At 58.1% G+C, this 19,814-nt stretch overlaps 1 long non-coding RNA gene across 1 annotated transcript in view; it reads left to right on the top strand.

Annotated features, from left to right (window-relative positions):
- Positions 1-17,523: 17,523 nt before the first annotated feature.
- LOC117999938 overlaps positions 17,524-19,814 on the top strand; it is a 3,892-nt gene continuing 1,601 nt past the window's right edge. Inside the window, exons 1-3 of the long non-coding RNA XR_004676348.1 lie at positions 17,524-18,230; positions 18,551-18,695; positions 19,551-19,633. This is a non-coding gene — a long non-coding RNA (uncharacterized LOC117999938). The remainder of the gene's footprint in view (positions 18,231-18,550; positions 18,696-19,550; positions 19,634-19,814) is intronic.

Raw genomic sequence — 19,814 nt, 5'->3', positions numbered from 1 at the left:
ACCCACCACCTGGGTATCTGGCTGGTTAACTAAACTTCCCTGAACCCCGGGAAGGGACCAGTTGCCTGGAACTGCTCTGGTCTTCCCTCCACTCCTATGGGACCATGACTTCATGGTCTGGGCAAACCCCTTCAGCTCCCGGCCTCTGTCGGGAAGAACCTCCTCTCCTCCGGGTTTGCTAGCCTGGTGCCATGCCTTCCCCAGGATCCCCTCAAGGCAGGCTCTGGAAAGCCTGCTCTTGGCTGACCCCTTCCCACCACCCTGGGGTCAGCTTTCAGAGTAGTCACCCCAGGAGCATCCCTCTCCAAATTCCTGTGGCTGCCTCCCCGGTCGGCCTCCAGATCACGGCCCATTGGCAGAGCAGAGATGATTGACGTATCTTGGGCCCAATGAGTGATCGAACCCTTTCCTGCTCCATGACCCGCTCTGCCCACCCCATGCACCCGGTTCCCTTGGGTGACTCTTACTCACATCAGTACCCAATTGGTGGATCATTTCTATAACCTAAAGTCCAGCCTAAGAAGCATAAATATGTCCCCAGAATTATCCTTATTGAAGGACGAAGGGCACGTCACTCCAGTAATATGTGTCTACACCTGTCCTAGACCTCACAGGGACTCTGGAGGGCAAGACTGGCTTCTCCCCATGGGGACTGACAGTGGAGTGGCAAAGTCGAGACTGAGTGGGGACAGTGAAGGAACATGGACGCCCTGACTTGGGTACAAGAGGTTGTAAGGACGTGGAGAGGCCACTCGGGGTGCTCCGTCCTCTCTGCAATCTCACTGTCACACATGCTTCACCCGCACCCGGATTGAGGCTTGACGTCTGCAACCCAGAACATTCCAGTCAGCTCCGACTGGTCTCGCCGCTCCAGAGAGTGGCCGGGCTGTTTCCCTAAAATGCTAATACGATGACATCACTGCATGCCTCGAACCTGTTTCCAGTTTATCACGGGATGCAATCTGTAATCACGGGACACTGGAAATAATTGGGGGACAGTTCAGGAAATGAGGAAATACTTGATAGCCACTAAAACTCTTGTTTTTAAAGGCTGGATACGTGGAAAAATCACCTCACAAGAAAAAAAAATCTGGATTCAAATTCAGTAACCACATATGCAGACGATTGTATGGAATTTACCAGATTGGAGTTAAATTCATCTGGAGGAAAGTAACAATACCTATTTCTAGTTGTAACATTCAGAAGACTTTTTATTTCTTGGTCTCGCTTGCTCATCATTCATTTCCAGAACCCGACAGAGTACTTGGCTTAGAGTACGCGCCTCAAAAGGTTTGTTGGGCGAAATCGACAAATTCTTACTTTTTTCATGATTTCCAAATTTTGTGCAAAAACACTGCCTTAGATGGGTTTCTCCAGAAGCAGACGCTGGGATAATGGTTGGAGTGCAGGGAGTTTGTTGGTGGGGATCTCAGGTAGGCGGTGGCCGGACGGTGGTGGGAGGGGAGGCCGGGAGGGAAGTCAAACGGAGGGCGCGGTCCAGCAGGTCAGTGCCGTGGGCAGCGGTGCCTCAGTCCTGCTGGGCGGCTCGGGGAGACTGTGTGGAGCATGCTTTTCAAGTTAGTATCAGAAGAAGGAAGGAAGGTGCTGTATTCGTCCTTCAGTTCCCGTCCTTGGCGGGGCGCTGAGCCCTCCGGGGCTAGCAGTGGGACACTCCCATCCTACACCCGAGTGGCAAGCGCTCTGACAAGGCTCCTGCAAACATGAGGATTTAGAAATAATAAGAAAAGTGTTTTAAAAGGCTTAGCATGCAATTACCAATGGCCTTGAGTAAGTCACAGTATCTCTCTGGGCCTCAGTTAAATCAGGCCCAAAGTTGGGGCAGTAAGACCTGCCTGGCCTTGCTCTTAAGGCTCAGTGGAGAGGTGTGTGCATGTGTGTGTGTTTTTTCACCTGTGTTCCCCCCTCAAACACGTGTGCGGAGGCCCTGAGCCCCAGTGTGACTGTATGTGGATGTAGAGATCATAAAGAGAGGAGAAGCATTAGGTGAGGCCATAAGGGTGGGGCCCTAACCCCATGGGGCTGGTGCCATTATAAGAAGAGGAAGAGGGGCACCTGGGTGGCTCAGTCGGTTGAGCGTCTGCCTTCAGCTCAGGTCATGATCCCGGGGTCCTGGGATCGAGCCCCGCGTCGGGCTCCCTGCTCGGCGGGGAGTCTGCTTCTCCATCTCCCACTCCCCCTGCTTGTGCTCTCTCTCAAATAAATAAATAAAATCTTAAAAAAAAAAAAGAAGAGGAAGAGACAGCAGATCTCCTCCTCCACAGGGCGAAGGCTCAGTGAGAGGGTGACTGTGTGCAAATCTGGAAGAGAGCCATCACCAGGCGCTGAGCCTGAGGGCACCCCGGTCTTGGATTTCCAACCTCTAGAACCGACCGACCTCCACACCCTGGGGAGGACTCCAAGCGGTCTGAGCCTCTGCCTCGGAGTGTAAGGGGTCCCTTATACAGATGAAGGCTGCGAGGTCAGTCTCAAGGCCCTCTTGTGTCTGGAGTCGGAGGGAAGCAGATGTAGCAAGAAATTTGAAGACACAGGAGGAGAGATTCTTTCAGGGGCACAGAGGGAAGGAGATGGGTGCAGTGATGGTGGAGGAACGGGGGAGACTCCGTCCTTCGCCCCGGTTGGGGGGACAGCTCGGTCCCCCTTTGCAGACACAGACTCCCCTCCCACTGGCCTCCCACGGGCAGCTAACCCCGAGCACACCCCGACCACCTCCTGAACTCTGACTCCATCAAAGTCCCAGACTCAGGCTGCACCCCTGATCCCTGAGCCCCAGGCAGCTCCCCGAGAGGTGTTCACGGCTCTTGTCTGCAAATCTTCCTGAACATAGTACCCTCACGTGGCTTTGTCTGTTGCAACCGAGCTTCTGCTTCTTTATTCAGCATGGATGAACGTAGGCAAGTGTTACAACTAATTTGCTACAGTTTGGTGTTAATGCGTGAGACCCACTGCCATAAAGGGAAACACGTATGTACAAAATCGTCGACCACACGGGGTCCTTACGTGGCCACCACGGTGTGATGTCAAGATAGTCAGCAGCTCAGCCTGGTCGAAGCTACAAGCATGAGAGTGGCTCCTCGGGTCGGGGTCCGCTCTGTCGGCCACGCCTGTGCCTCTAGGGACACGAGGTCTCACGAGGGAGACACGGGGGTGGCTTCAGAGCTGGTCGGTCCCCGGAAGCCTGATGCTGGCCACTGGCCGGAGGTAACCATGGGTGAAGCTGGAGGACGCCCCGAGTCTTGGGCCCCGCAGCCTGGGTCCCGGCCTCTGTCCTGTCGTGAAGTGTCCCAAGCTCTCCGCTGGGCTCAGCCCTCCCCCACCCAAGGCTCAGCTCCCCCCGAGGCTCTGGGATTGATCCTGGGCTCAGCCAGAAGGCGCTGGAAGCCTCCGTCCCCTCTACGAGCAGACAGTGCTCCGTGTTCCTGCACCAGCTCGGCGCTTCCCCCAGCCGCCCGTCGATGCCCCAATTACCAGCAAATTGCGAACACTACAAAGCAACTTTCTCTGCATATTAATGCGGCCGAGCTCATGTGCATCAGCCAGCCGGGCCCCCTGCGTGCCCGCTCCTGTGATTTGCTCTGCAGAACCAAGAAATTTCCTTGCTGGACCTTGGTGGGAAGTCGAAAAGCAATGTCAGCTTCTCCTGCTCTTAATTAGGGCTGGACTCTCACCAGTAAATCACTGATCATTATCAATGAGCTTGTAATTTTATGTCCCAGAATTAGAGGCTGGTGATTAAAGCGGAGAGCTCGGGGCTGCAGTGCGGGGCCGGCCTCCACAGAGCCGGGCAACCCTTTCATCTCCATAATTTATTCCACCGCAACCTTTCCCTACGGCATTGCCAAGACTGCCTGAGTTGTGACGTCCCCTCCTTTCTGGGGAGCGGAGGGCCGTGTCCCCTTGACCGTCAGCAGTGGTCAGCCCTCCTGGCCATGTGGGTGAGCTGGTGGCATGTCTGGTCTTGCTCAAAGAGGCAGCACGGGGCTGGCCCGGGAGCCCCCTCGCTGCCTGGCACTCTGGGCAAGCCGAGGGCTGCGTCCAAGGCCAAGGCTGGGGCGGTCGTACGCGGTGCAGGTGAGCTCACGGGCTCGGTCAAAACCACACCAGGATGGCAGAGTGCTCAGCCCCCCGGGGCCCTGGTGCTCCATCAGGACCCTGAGCCGGGTCCCCTCCGTGGGGGAGAGCTGGGGGTTTCGCCCCACCTACTCCCCGTTCCTCTTCCGCGACACCTCACCCTGCTTGTCTCAGTCCAGTGGTGGGGGTGACATCTTTCTCCACTTGGAGGGATGGGCTTGGGGCTCAGCCCCACTGTCCACCACTCGTGCTCACCTGCGTGTCCATGGCGATAGGCTCAGGAACGGGGTGGCAGCCGAGTGGGTCCCGTGAAGCTCAATCCTGCCGGACGAGCTGGCTCATCATGGAGCTAAAGCCCACGGACCAGGGGACACTCACAGCTGGGTATGGACACCTACCGTGTCCTGAGCGTCCCCTCCCTGTACCTCTGTCTGGTGCCCCACTCGGCTGCCGGGGGTGTGAGGGCAGGCCTGGCTGGTGTCTGTTCCCTGCCCTGTGCCAGGCGCCCTCAGCAAGGTCCCTTAGGGCCAGTGTGGGGGAGGCGTGGGGCGAAGTCTTACAGAGCTGAAGGAGTCAGCCCAGGACCCACCCTCCGTTTCCCGTTCTCCTCTCCAGAGGGGTGGGCTCCGCGCCCCTGACAACTCCCTTTGCTTTCTCCTTTATGAAAAAATACGGCGGGCAGACTTTCTGGAAGTCAGTAGGACCGATGCGAAGGAAAGGAGCTGGCCGAGACGCAGATAACGTGCAATGCTTCTGACGGAGGCAGGCCTCATTAAAACAAATCTCCGAAGCACAGAACCCGGAAGCTGGCCCCGGAGGGAGAGGAAATCTCCGAGAGGGAGTGTCTCCCAAAGCACAGGCTCCAGGTTTCTGGGGACAGAAGGGAGGGGCCCTGAAGCCCGGGCTGCTCTGGGGGGTGTGGGGGGGTGGGGGGGAGCAGGTGCATGGCAGGCATCATCAGAGGCTCACCCAAGGACGAGGGTCCCTCATGGAGAACACGGTTCAGTGTTTTCCCCGTGACCAACTGTGAGAATCTGCTGGGTCCCTCCTGGTTTTGGGGAGAAGCGGGAATGAGAGAGACAGACGCAGGGACACGGGGAGAGAGCGAAAGACGGAGACAGAGAGAGAAAGTGAGGGATGGACATCCCCCAACACACACAGACCCGCAGAGAAAACACAGCAAGGTACACAGAGATGCAGAGAAGGGGTGGCGAGACAGAGAGAGGGAAGCACACTCTGGGTGACTCTGCAGCCCGCCGGGTCCAGGTCACCGAGGGGCAGCAGGGCGGGCTGGGGCCAGCATGACGGTGACCAGAGCTGAGCTTACTGACACCCACATGCGCCTGACACAATGACAGGAGCCTCTCAGGATCACCTCCCTAATCACCCACACCCTCCCGGGACACGGGCCCCCCAGCAACCCTATTCTGCAGGTGGGGAAACTGAGGTGGCTCAGAAGGGTTAGATACTGCACGCACGTCCACACAGCCGGTGAGAGGCAGGGTGAAGTGTGGGACCAGGGTTCCCTGCCTCCAAAGCCCAAGTTCTTAACCCCGTGCCCTTGTGCTCCCCAGAAGACCCACACTTGGGTATCAGTTATGCCGCTTATCAGCTGTGCAGCCTCAGGAAAGCCCCTTTGCCTCTCTGGACCAGCTGGATCCCAGGCTCGCTCCATCTGAGTCCTAGCCCCACGTTTCCCAGAGGCCGTTCCCCAGATTCTGCTCCTGGGGATTTCCACGTCTCCTCCTCCTCCTCCTGGGGTCGGTCCTTCCGTGTTATTAGGAGCCCGTCGGGGACCCTCCCTCCCACTTCTGTTGTGAGACTCATTATCATGTCGGGTTGCAAGTTGCTGTGGACAGGGGAGGAGATGACAGGCTCGTTCCTGGGAACAGGAGTGTGTTGGCCTTGAAGAGGGGTGGTTTGCAGGGGAGACGTTTAGGGAGAACAAGACAGCTGCAGCTTGAGCTAAGATGCACGAGCAGGGACCACATCGTGTCCCGTGTGTCTCCGGGGTACGGCGGATAGGGAATGGGACACCTCCCTTCTTCTGTATCCCGGGCCCATGTCCCTGCGGCTTTGCTTCCAACCATCCAGAAACTGAGGTCTGGCCTGTCCCTAATTTATCCGATTTGAATACAAGCCGCATGAGGGCGTGGGCTTTGTCTGCTGTTTGTTCTTTACCCACCTTATCTCCAGGGTCTGGTGCATAATAGCTACTCAGTAAACACTTGCGGATGAATGACTGCAGGTCTAGACAATGATTCTCAGACCCTCAGCATCACCGGCTGGGGCTGGAGAAGCTGGGGGACCCTCACCGTCTCCTTCAAGAAAAAACACTCGAGAAGCAGCGGCGAGCTTTCCAGCAGGAACTTTCGATTTGTGCTCCAGCATGGTGGCCCCGGCGGCCACCTGGGGGGCAGCCTGGATGGGGAGGCTGGTGGCCGGAGCTCTGGGGAAGAGAGGACAGTGTTACCGACACTCGGAGGTGTCAGGACCTGCAAAAGCGCTGTCAAGACAGGAAAATGCTATGAACTTCAACAAAACTATCAAGTTCACCAGCTTTATTATTATTATTATTATTATTATTATTATTATTATTTTCAGTTAAACATCTTGCTTGCTTGACTGGTTTTTTCCCAACTCCCAGAGCTCCCCAGAAGTCAGTCAACATGCATTATTGTCATTTGGGGAACAATAAACCTTTGAAAAATGCCTTCTGCGTCCTGGATTCATGGAAACCGTTTGAACCGGGGTGAGTCTTGAAGAGTACTTCGAAACACAGCTTTTTGATTTTCTCAATAATTTCTTGAGGATCATTAGAAATGGGCATTCAAGAGCCGGGATGGATTTCCCCCCGAGGCTGCGTACTTGTCGAGAAGCATGATTTATCCAGGCCGTCAGTGAAGATGTATGGGATGGGCAGAGGCGTCCACTCAGCACTTTGGGGGCAGCTCGCTCTTGAGGTGACGGGTCCGCCCAGATCCGAACCCCGGAAGAGTGGGCGAGAGCCCGTCTCTGAGTGGGACATGCTCAGCTTGCCCGGAGTGGGTGGGTCACGGGCTTCTCGCTCCCGGGGTTGACCCACTTCAGCCTGGTTCTGCCTTCAGCCCCATGACCGCAAGCCAGGCGACCTTCACGTGTCCTTCCGATCCCGTGCAATTTGGGGATTTGGAGTTCGGCTGCCAGCTCGTTATTTAAGCGCCGACCGTTCTAGTCCATGCGTCTGAAGCTGGCTCTGGGAACCTGGAAGTAGGTGGGGTTGGTCAATGTCAGGGTCCCGGTGGGGCAGGAGGGAGCTCCCGGAGAACCCACTTGCTTTTCTCTTGTCCGGGAAATGCTTGCAGGGCATCTCCAAGGGCGTGACGGAGTCTCTGACTTTGCCAGCAGGTGCCGTGGGTGCCTGAGGCCCTGGCTGGCGCTCGGGGCCCTGTGGCCCCTCGGAAGCTGGCTTGGCATGTCATTCGAGGCGGGAAGAACAGGTGTCCTGTCCCTGGCCTCCTCCCTGGACCTGGCTGCCCACAAGCTGTGAGTTCACACTCTGAGCTCCTGCACACGCCAGGCCTTCCGCCCGTGAGTGCACGTGGCCCAAACCTGCTGGTGCGTATTTCAGGATCCAGCTCAGGGCATCCTCCTCCGGGATTGCCGGGGCCGCCCCGCGGTCGCTGGCTCTGCCCACAGCTTGCACCGCGCTGTGATTGACGGTGTGCGCCGTGGGGTCTGTGACGAGCCTCCTCCCTTCCTGCAGCTCCAGAGGGCCCAGCACGGAGCCGGTGCACGGGAAGAGGCGGCTGAATTACTTCGCCCCATCCGGACTTGGAGTCCCGCAGGCCTGAGTTGGAAACTTCCCTCTGCTCTTGGTTAGCTCTGTGACCTTGGAGAGTCCTCACCTCCGATCCTGCCCTGGTGAAGGTCGAGAAGACGGCGTGTGGGAACGGGCCCCTCGATGGAAAACGGCACGCAGCAGGTACGCACTGAGCCGCCTGCCGTGGCCTCCAGGCACCTTATGTATATCAGCTCTGTAAATTCTCATCCTCCTCCCTGTCGTGCAGACCAGGAAACTGAGCCTCAGACGTGAAGCCCCTTGCCCAAGATCACACAGCTAGAAAAGGGCACAAACGGGATTTGAACCCAGAAAACACGGCCCGAGCGTCCGTGGGCAAAACCGTAATTAAGCTCTGTATTTATTGCTGAGCACAACTGACCTCACAGAAATCCAACCGGTCTTGTTTCTCTTCTACGAGAGATGAGGCAATCCAGACTCAGAGAGGGTAAGTAATTTCTCTAAGGTCACACAGCTAGTCAGTGGCGGAGCTGGGATTCTAGCTGACTTGACTTTTCTACTGCTCGGCGCTCCCCGACTCCCTGAATTTTGTGGCAGGACAAACGGAAGCCCAGAGGACAGGAATGTCGTCCCTGAAGCCTGTGGCAGGCTGGTGGTGCGGCTGGAATGCAAACCCAGCTCCCGTTGACGATTGCTTTTTAACTAACCACCGTGGCTTAGCAACCGAACACTACCATGACTTTATTTCTCGCGACTTGGTGGGTCAGCTGACGGCGCCTCTGTGGTTCTGCTGGGCTCATGCACGGGGCTGCGCTCACTGGAGGGTCCCCGTGGCCTCGCTCATGGGCCAGGCAGTTGGTTCTGGCCGTCGGCTGGGGCTCCTGGGTTCCCCTGCCCGTGGCCTCTCATCTTCCCGTCGGCAAGATGGGCTCCGTGGTGGTCTCAGGGCGGAAAGCGGGTGAGAGCAGACTCTCCACTCAAGGGCTGGCCCAGATCCGGCGCTGAATTCTGTTGGTCAGAGCACGACAAAGGCCCCGGATTCATGGGTGGGGGATGTAGACTCTGCCCCCTGAAGGTCACGCTGTGAAGGCACGGGGGAGAGGTGGCCAGTCTCTCAAACGACCTCCAGGGGCCCTGACCAGCCGGCCCGCCCTCCCTCTCCGTGCACTTGGGTCTCCCCCCTTCCTCTTCAGCCCCCACTGGTTGTCAGTGAGGTGCACTCGGCAGCACAGATGTCTCCTCGAGAGACCAGTGAGGGCAGGGGTCGGGGACACCCCAGGCCCGTCCCTGCAGCCTAGCTCTCTGAACGTGGCCACACTTGACCTCGGCTGTCCCTGTGGATCTGGGCCACCCTCCGTCTCCGCCTTCTGCACGGCGGGCCTGGGAGGGCAGGGCTGGCTCTGGGATGAGCCAGCTTCACCGCACGGGCCTCTGACCCACTTTGTGGTCCTCGCGGCCCAGCCCCACAAAACGGGTGCTTTCTCCGCAAGCAGGGCTCCCTGGCAAACCTCCAAGGGCCTGAAATGACAGACTGTTCCCGGCTAAGTGGGAAAAACTGTACTGTACAGAGACAGAGGTTGAGTGTTTAGGATAATTAAGAAAAATGTGCAAATCTTTATCTGGTTTTATTTTTAAGGTTGCGTGGGGTGGGGGGGACCCTGGCCCAGGAGGAAAACCCACAGACAGGTGCATGGGTGCATGCCAGAGAGAAAGACTGTGTCTCAGGAGGGGTCTGCACCATGTGGGGGTTGCTGTTTTGGGGGTGGAGGGCGAGCAGAGAAGATATGTAACCCATTAGCCATGATGTCAAACAAGATGGGAGAAGCGCTCCCACTTCTGGGCTCCACGGAACTGAACACGGGGTCCCCGAGAGACGTCCATACACCACGTTCACAGCAACTTTATTCACAAGCCAAAAGGTAGAAGCAGCCCGAGGCTGAATGGGCCAGCAGAATGTGGTCCATCCTCATGGTGGGATCTTATTTAGCCTTATAAAGGAAGGGCATTCTGATACCTGCCACAGCGCGGATGAACCTGGAGGGCATTACGCCGAGTGAAACAAGCCAGTCCCAGAAAAGGACAAATACTGTGTGATTCCACTTCGATGAGGAACCTAGCGTGGCCACATTCGTAGAGACAGAGAGGGGACGGAGGTGTCTGGATGCCGGGGGCCTGGGGGGCTGGGAGTCAGGGTGGAATGGGGACAGAGCGTCCGTCTGGGAAGATGGAAGGTCCTGGAGACGGACCGCGGTGCCGGCTGCACAAGGGGAATGTGCTCGGGGCCCCAGAACTGAACACGTACAGACAGTGAAGATGGTACATTTTGTGTGATGCGTATTTTACCGCAATTAAGAAAAAAAGACCCTTAGACGCCCAATGGCACAGATACTTAGGGGAGGTGGCAGATGCAGGGATGTGGGCCCGGGACCCATGATGTGGGAGGACAGGAAGGACAGGGAAATTCCGTGGACAGCGGGAGGGAAACCCGGGCAGGGGAGGGGCTGGGAGCGCACAGAGCGGGTCCGGGAAGGCCGAGGTGCCACGTGCAGGTGAGAAGCGCTTACATCAAAACGACTTTTTTTCTCAAAAGAAAGAAAAAAGCAAGAACCACAGACATTTCCTTCTCCAACTCTGGGTATATGGGTTTCCACTGTGAATAGCATATAAACACTTTTTAGGGAAAAACAGACTCGTGGGTCTGTTTCTTAGCGGATCGAGCCATAAACACGAGCCTCCACCTTCTCTGTGGCAGGCGCTGTGGCCCGGCCGCGGTGCCGCTCACCCAGACAGACGTGCTCAGACCCCCCAGCTGCGGGCCGGTCATCGAAGCCATCGCTTCATCCCAACGAGCATACGGAGATTATGCATAAATGGAGGGTGGGCAGATGAACGAAACCACAGATGCCTGAGATAGCGTGGATTTCCTGGTCGGGGTTAGGGAACGGTGGGGGGCGGCCAGCGGGAAGGGGGAGACCCAGCCTCTGTGATACCCCTACTGTGCGCCGGGACTCTGCTGGGCGCTTCTCTCAGCCTCGGCATGTAATTGCCTCAACAACCGGGGGCCGAGGGCATGCTAGTCTCCCAGAGCAGTGGAGACCGAGGCCCAAAGTCAAAGCTGTTAACAAGTCGGGGAATGAGGGTTTGGAATTCGTCTGGATGGGACCTTCGCCAACGAGCTTCTGGCTTTGTAAGGTTCAGCTGCTCCCGCCATGGGCTTCAGCTGACACTCATACTTGGGGTGGACGAGACCTCCGGAAGGGTGGGCGTGAGGACATGAGGGAGGGATAGGGAACGAGGGTGGAGGGGAGGAGGCAGGACCCCAGGGAGGCCAGTGTCAGGGTCCAGGGAGGAGAAGGGATGTATGCAAGGGAGGCTGAGGGTGGAGGCTGAGAGGCGGCAGGGAGGCAGGCCAGGAAAGGGTGAGAGGGAGGAGCTAGCGAGCAAGAGGGGACAGAGGATGCAGGATGCCAGGATGCGGCAGAGCTCAGCCTCCCCATGACCCTGGGGACCGTGGAGTCCTCAGACAGCTGGTGAGGAAGGTGGGACGCACCGTGCAGACACCCGGGGTGGGGACTGCATCGGAGCTTCTGCCCGAGGGGCTTCCATGAGGATGCAAACCAGGATTCTGTACATGATGTCTTTATGTGCAAGTTATTTTTGCTGTTAACCCACGTGGCTGTGCCTGGTAATTACAGGGTAAAAGGATTTAAGAAAGATGTAATTTCTCCCCATCAGCACCTGACTGTTCTGCGTCTCCCACCTCGTGCTGGCAGCCAGGCTCTCTGCCTTCACGGGTCCCACTTTGATTTCAGTCACGTAGCAAAGGAATCTGAAACACTTTCAAAGTGATTAGAGAGAGGAGGCGATTGCAAGTTTGGGTCCAATGCAATAATTACATTAACTGTTTGTGGCCATCAGGCTCTCAGGAGGGAAGTCCCCGTGGTTGCTGGGGCGGGGGGGCAGGGGCTGGAAGCGCAGCAGGGGCAGAGGTGGCCATGACACTGCACGTGCAGGTGCAGATGCAAATGCAGGTGCAGGTGCAGGAGGTGGGTGCAGGTGCAGGTTCAGGTGCAGGGCGTGGGCCCAGCTGGTTGCCACATTAGTCACAATGATGAGGATGATGGATACTGTTTATTGAGGATTTGCCACTTGTCCAGTGTTCTCTTTGACCTTCACTAAAGCCCCATGAGCTGGGCATTATGATCCTTGTCATAAAGAAACCGAGGTCCAGAGAAGTCAGTCTCTCGTTCTACGTACACACCTACGTCCGCCACGGGGGATGCAGCTCCAGAGGCTCAGGGTGGGGGGCGGGGGAGGGGCCGTAGAGGTTGAAAGCACCGCCCAGAGGGAAGATGGAGAGAGTGCAGGGAGTGAAGAGCCTGGGGGTCTCGGCAGATTTTTCTCTCTACCCTCCATCTTAGTTTCCAGTCGCTTCTGTCACAATTCACTAGAACATAGCGGCCCGGAACAACGCGCACTTGCTATCTGACAGTTCGGAGGTCTGAGATGGGCCGGCAGGACCGTGTGGCAGGTGTGGGCTCTGGGGGAGAGCTATCTCCTCGCCTTCTGCAGTCTCTAGAGGCTGCCCGGGCGTCACTCCGACCTCCGCCCACTCTCACGCCTCCTCTCCAACGCACGCTTTCCCGGCGGCGAGCGCCTCGTGTCTGGCGTCTTTTTTGCGACGTGAGCAGGCTGAGATTTCCCCCCATCACTTCTCTCACCGGTTCTCTCCTCGATTTCTCTCTTGGATCTTGCGTTTTCCTATGAGCAGCCAGAGGAAACCAGGCCACGCCTCCAGCTCTGGGCCTGCAATCTCAGCTAAACATGCAAGCTCGTTGCTCACAGCTCTGTCAGCACAGGACGGTAGGACTCCCGTCGGCTGCGCTGTCTGCCATCATAGAACAGAGACCCCCTTTCCTGCAGTCCCTCATTTCCCGAGCAGTTCCCAAAGCCACCTCCGTGGTTTTGGGTATCTGTTACAGCAACACCCGCTTCCAGGAGCAAAATCTGTGCCAGATAGCGCGCGCGGTTGGAGAGACCCTGCCGGCGGGAGACCGTAGTACTGGGAGGTTCCATGGTTGTGGGGCCGGCTGGGCAGGGCCGGAAGCCGCAGGGCAGGCCCCGGGGAGGGCAGGGGGCTGGCCGGCCTGAGCACTCTGCTCTGTGCTGGTGGAAGGCTCGGCCTGTGGCGAAGGCTCTCACCCGAGAGAACCAGGCCCCTCGGATTATCTAGCCAACCGACTGTGGGCCTCAGTCGCGTCCGCACATCTTCAGCCCCCTAGGCACCCCCTCGGTGAGTATTTGGATCACTCGGGATTGAGGCCTAGCCAAGCTGACCCGTAAACCTCACCAGCATCCCCCTCCTCCCCTTCTCATCCATGAGCCGGTGAGGCCCCTGAGTGTGGGTCAGGAGGTGTGGCCGGGGCACGAGAGAGGTCAGAGGGCAGGAACGGTCTGCGTCGCGGGGGCATCTGGCGATATTCCCATTGGTGTTGGTTCACTGCCGACCCTTCCTCTCCTGGGTGCCATCGACCTCCGTGGGCTATGACTGCATGACAAACGGCGCCAACGCTCAGTGGCCTAAACCCAGCGTCAGGGTCTGCAGGTGCGGGTGGGTCTGCTCATCGAGACCGTGCTTGGTTGGTGGGTCAGCTGCAGGCTGTGGGTTTGGTTCACGGCTCCCCCATAGCCATCCTGGAGCCCAGGCCTGGGTTCCGGGGACGCCCGAGCATGTTCTTCCTGCGGTGGGTCACTGGGGGGTCAGGCGTGCAGGCCTAACCAGGCAAGCGCCTTTGCTGTCCCGCTCCGTTGGCACACCTGTGGTCAGAGCGAGTCACTGCCCGGCCCGGAGCCGAGGGGCGTGATGGGGACTGTGCTGAGCACGAGGTATGGCCAGGGAGAGAGCGCACCATCCAAGCAAAGGAGTGAGCGATGGGGACCTGTAATTCTGCATGTCTCCACCATCCCAGCTCTGGGGGCTCCCTCACCAGCCCCTCCCTGGCGGGCAGTTACGGCGCTCCCTTGGCCTCTGATTCCCAGTGATGTTCTCCACCACAGACTGCCTTCTGGGGCTCTGTTGCCCCGCTGGGCAGCCCTCTTGGGGAAGCTCCTCTAAGACCACGCTGAGCTGTTTGCTGCTCGATGGTGCAGCCACAGGCCACCTCAGCCACGTTCTGCCCTTTAGATTTCCAGACGTGAGTCAGATGCCAATCCACCACGTGCCCCAAGTTCCACGGGGCTGCGTAGCACGTGGTCCCGAAGCCCATCCCCAGCACCCCCGTCCCTCTCTTTGGGTCCCCGAGCCTGGCCGGTTCTCCATTTGCGCAAGAAGGATCGATGGCCAAGTTTGGGGTCCTTTTTCTCTTTCTGGGTCAAGCTTGCTTCCGGTGCTGCTTGCCTTCCACCGGACGCGGCGTCTGTGTTTGGAGCCGAGCCCAGCCGCTTCCTGGCAGCTCCCTTGTGCTCTGCGGAGCCCGTGTGACTGCCCGTTACCTCCGCCTCCCCCCTCCGCCTCCCTGCGGTTACTCAGGGCAGCTCATTCTCCTGCTGAGGGACCAGGGTCTTGCTCCCCCGAGCCTCAAACCCAGAGGCTCTGGCCACATGGGCTCCCGAAGATTAGGGCGAAGAGCCCCGGCCGGCGGCGGGGTGCGTGGTTTCCACCGCGTCCCACGGTGCGTTACTTTGGGTAATCGCAGGCGTGAGTGTGAACACTGATTACATCCGCAGGCACCAGGCAAAGGAAACGAAGCGTAACTAGATAACGTTAAGCAAATTTACGGGATTGCTACTTCTGTCAGGCCAGATCTTTACTTGCCTGTGTGTAGAGGAGTGACCTCTGAGGTCAAGTCCGAATTGCCTGTTTTATGCTTCTGTGGATCTAAGCACAATGCAGGAGCGTGTTGGGCTGAAGGAACCCCTGCCAGCCAGCTATCCTGCACCTCTCTGCTGTTCCCCACCATTAAGCCCCTCTGGGTGGTGGCCTGGCAAGGCCCAGCCGGGGACCCTGCATCTTTCCTCTTCCTTCTGTGACGGGAGGGGAGGGGGCTCACGTGGCCCCTGCCCTGCCTGCCCCTGAATGGGGAAGGGTCACGGCTCAGCAGGCTCTGCTGGCCTCAGCAGGGGACACTCTGCTCACGGCCTCACCTTGCCCAGACCGGCCCCCTCACCCCTCGAGCCCCAGGGGGAGTAATGCGCGCTGAGGCCTCTGCCCCACAGTGGATGTCCTTCTTCTGGGCCTGGCTTTGGGGCTCCCCCGGGGGGGGGGCCTGACACACAGCAGAGGCTCAGCAAATGTCGGCTGGAGACGAGGCGAGGAAAGGGGACGCCTCCTGACCCCTCAGCCCCCAAGGGTCCCGCTCAGGCTTCCAGGCGAGGCTGAAGCACAGACCAGCTGCAGAGATGCTGGACCGATCTGCACGATGCTGGACATGAAGATACCGTGCTTCTCGGGCTGGAGGCCCCGCAGCTTTGTCCAGCTCTCCCAGCAGAGCCGCCGGCTGCTGGCTGCCTCAGTCAGGCATGTGGACCGCTGGATGGAATGTTCTGGCACAGAAGAGTAGAAGTCATCCAGAGGATGGGCCAATTTTTTTTTTTTTAAACTGTTTTACTCCCCTGGGAAGTTTATTCCACGGCCGAGGGCTGCGTGCACCTGCCGAGGGGAGCTGGGTCGAGTTTGGGTTTGGGGAAGGCAGGTCCGAGGTAGGAGGTCTGTATGATCAGCCACTTTTTTTTTTTTTTAAAGATTTTATTTATTTATTTGCGAGAGAGAGAATGAGAGACAGAGAGCACGAGAGGGGGGAGGGTCAGAGGGAGAAGCAGACTCCCCGCCGAGCAGGGAGCCCGATGCGGGACTTGATCCCGGGACTCCAGGATCATGACCTGAGCCGAAGGCAGTCGCTTAACCGACTGAGCCACCCAGGCGCCCTGATCAGCCACTTTTATAGAGGGTGACAGAGGCTTGGAGACCTGCCCAGGGCCACACCATCCGGGTGCAGCCCACAGGAGCCTGGCTGGACTTGGGCGGCTTTCAGCCCCATGGTGCTGCTTTCCCAGGCCCTATGCGTTCACTCCGGCTGCACCAACCCCACTAATCACGTGCGTGGCCACCTGTGCTCACCCGCGTGATCCACGGCCTTCCCCAGGAGCTTCCCAGGGGAGCAGAGGGTGAGCGCCTTCTGCCCCTCCTCCCACCAGCCCCCAGCACGGGGCCTGGTGCAGAGTAAACTGCTTGCTGCCTGCTTCCTGATTGGATGCATGGGCCAGTGAATGAATGATTGTGCTGAGAATCCCCCAGGGAAGCCGGTTAAACTCCAAGATCCAGCCCCCCACCCCGCTCCAAGATTCCAATTCAGGAACTTGGGAGCGGGCACACACATCTGCCTTCGAAGCAAGTGCCCAGGCCATTGGGGTGTCCATTGTGGTGCCCGTGAGTCACAGACTGCCCTTGGAGAGGCCCAGGGACAGGGAAGAGGAGCTTTCTGGTCATTGGGCAGGGGGAAGCATGTCCTTTATTCTGTGGGCAGTGGAGAGCCATGGAAAGTATTGAGCGTGGGGATGAGAAGCCATCCAAAACTGCTTTGCAGAAATTGCTTCCTTGCCCAGCGAGGTCTACCCCCTCCTCTTTTTTTTTTGTCAATGAGACTGATGAACAAGACAGATTCCCAACAAACATCAAGCTGCAGGTCAGAGCTGTGTTTCTGAGAGCGGGCAGGCCATTAGGGGCTCCCTGCCCTTCCAAAATGGCTTGTTAGCGCGTTTAAGCCCTTTGTAGGAGGCTCTCCTCCGCTGTAATTGGGCCTTCACTCCGTCGCATTTCCTGGCCACGGAGCTTGTTAGCTGTCATGCAAGGCTGCGGATTTGGAGGCTTATTTTTCATAGGCAACCCCGTGGGACTCCAGCCGTAAGGAACGCGCCCTGTAGCAAGCAGGAAGGAGGAGGGAGTTCAGCGTGGGAACCATGCACACGACAAGATGAGGTGTCAGCGCTGGGGTTTCTGCAGGGCTCAGCTCCTTCGGTGGATGTTTCTGGATGTCTGTGTTTAAGGCTGTTGTGCCCGGCTTGGCACCAACCCGCTCACCACAGGGGAACCACGACAGCTCCTTCTAGCCTCACGACTCCTCTCGCTGCATGTGTTTTAGAAGAAGGGTCATTTGAGCGGTACGTAGGCATGCCGGGGGTAACCCCACAGGAGGGAAGCATGTGGCCGTCCTAGAATCAGAATCCGTAGAGAAAGCCCATGCTTCCAGGCCCTGGCTCGATGGCAGAGGGGGTATCGTGAGACCCGGTGCCCATCTGGGGCCCCGAGATCCTGGGTTTTAGGAGAGTCTCCCCTATGCTGCTTTTGGCTCCAGGCTCTGCCAGGCTGCTGTGGACCAGGACTCAGGTGCAAAGTGCGCTGGAGGGAACGAGAGGATCTGTCAGGAGAACAGACTTCGTAAGAGGAAGGAGAGAGGACAGGAGGATTCCGAATTCTCGGTTCGCCGGTGGCCTTGCGGGCTTGAGCTGGGACAGACGGACAAGGCAGGATGGGGGGTGGGGTGGGCACGAAGTTTCAGGGAACGTGAGGTGGGGGCAGGAGAGTAGGTATTTATAACCAGACCTTGCCTGTGCTCGCTATTCTGGGTTCCCGCGGTACCCGGCCCTACACCCTAGACCTGAACTCTGCCCTTCTCTGCCCCGTTCTGTGCCCCGGGAGGCCGACCCAGATGGGGGACACCAGCCAGGGGGCTCCTTGCTGACTAGGGAACATTGGGTTTGGCCAGCAAGCACCAAGAGAAGATTGGAGGGCATGGGGAGTGAGGATGGGGTGTGGCTTCCTCAGACCCTCCCTGGAAGTTGCTGGATCCTTCCGTGCTCAGTCTGATGGGTTTCTGTAATCCCATTTCCTCCCTCTGCCCCATTAGGTCTGTGGGTAGTGATGCCTTCCACTGTGGCTGAGCTTTGGCTGCCCCATCGTTCTGGCCCACAGTGCTGGGAGCCTCCCCTCCAGATGGGCCTCTCCCTTCCCATGATCTCAGCTGGATTCTCTGACCGCCTGGGGCCTGACTCACACAGGCTCCCCGTTCCCTGACCCTCGTCATCCTGGCTACAGCTCTGTTCCTCTGAAGGGGAGCTGGGTCTGGTCTGCTCTGACCCTGGGGAGATTCTTGGCACAATGAAGGGGTGGGGAGGAGGCTGTGGGAGAAGGGAGATGAGAAGCTTGTGGCGGGGGCTGGAGGGAGAGGCCTCGGGGCCAGCCGTGCAGGGTCTTCGGGGCACTTCCCAAGAGGGGGTCTGTGTACGGCCCCAGCTTTTGGAAGGCCCCCCTGTGATCATTGATGGAGGAAGGCCCAGAGCAAAACCACCTTACTGGAGAGACACGGTTGGTATTTACCATGTCAGAGTGACATTTCTGATAAGAAAATCAGAAACCCGTTGAGGCATTTTGACGTGGGAAACATTTCCCTCAAGGCACAATATAAGCAATTAAGGCTGATATGGGGAAGCGGGCAGGTCTGCGAGGTGGGAGGTGACTGGCAGGTGCCTTGGGTGGGTGGGGGGCCCTGGGGAGCGCGCCCTCCTGAGCTGGGGGACAATTCTGGGAGGCTCGCCCATGGAGGCCGAAGGAATCTAAGATCCTGGAAGTTCTGGGGCCAGGGGGGTGGAAGGTGCATCCCCTGTGAGGCATGACTCTCTCTGCAGGCAGGAGGAGAAGGAGGAGGAATGAAGAGACCTGCTTCTTTCCCTCGTCCCACCCGCCGGGCACTGGGGCACCACCATGGGAGGACACCCCGCCAGGACCCTGCCAGCAGGGGAAGCCGGCTGGGACCGCCGTTTCTAAAGCAAGGTGCTGCAACCTTCAGCATTTTTCTGACGGACACCACATTCAGGAGGGAGGCTTGCTGGGCTCCCAGCTTAAGTGTTGCAAAAATCTCTTGTGTTACCAAGTTACCAAATACTTGCTTGTTAGCTTCCGGGGCGCCCGGGCTGGGAATCCGCTGCTCGGGGTTGATGATAGGGGTCCCAGGCGGCTGAAGCTTTCTTTATAGAATGAGCTCCGTTGTAGCCAAGTTGGTGGCACAGGGAGTTTCTGCAAAGGGAACCCGGACTCCCCGTTATCTCGTTAGTTAGTCGGAGATGTGTAATCGTGAGGATTTAACAGATGTTTCTCCGTGCGGACACACGGAGAGAGGGTAACAATGTGACGAGCAGGGGGCACGGGCAGACGTCCCACGGACTGTCCCCCGGGGGGGTGGCTGGTTTCTGCCGGGGTGGGGCGGGTAGGGAGACGGCCTCTCTGCTTCTCTCCTACTCCGGATGGGTGGGTGAGACCCCCTCCCTGCTTGCACTGCAGACCAGGGGCCCTTCTGGGCTGTGGGACGCGCCTCGGCGTTGGAGACCAGAGGGGGCATTTCAGGAGGGATGGGGCAGGACCCCTTACGCTGGCGGATTCCCGATTTCCGGACGGTGGGCTCCTTTCTCACGGGCACCGTCGCCGAGTCACCGCTGAGAAAAGCCTTCACAGCACAACTCAGCAAATCTGCTCAGAGATGCAGGAATAACCTTCCCCGTACTGTCATTAAGTCACATCACATCCTTTCTCTCTAATAATGCGACACACAATTTTTGAGTGACTATTATATTGTACAAGTGCTGTGGATGGAATGGAGAACAGTAAAGACATGCCCCCCTTCCCCTCCAGGATTTATGTTCTGGAGACGCAGAAGGAAAACACGAAGAGATAGAGACTAGAATGGCAAGTAACACGTGCAATGAAGAAAGTAGGTAAGCATGACAGGAACTGTTGCCATTATGGAGGCAGCCAGGGTGGCCTCCCCGAGGAGGTGACATTTGAGCAGGGACCATGAAGTAAGCAGGACAGAGGGGACAGCAGGGACAGAGAGAGCAAAGACAGAGGGAGCAGGGACAGAGGGAGCAGGGACAGGGAGACAGCAGGGACAGAGGG

The sequence above is a fragment of the Mirounga leonina genome, unplaced genomic scaffold, assembly GCF_011800145.1.
Source record: "Mirounga leonina isolate KUSES-001 unplaced genomic scaffold, KU_Mleo_1.0 Mir_488, whole genome shotgun sequence".
Classification (NCBI taxonomy): domain Eukaryota; kingdom Metazoa; phylum Chordata; class Mammalia; order Carnivora; family Phocidae; genus Mirounga; species Mirounga leonina.
Note: the sequence above shows the minus strand (reverse complement) of the source record. Positions and strands in the feature narration are given on the sequence as shown.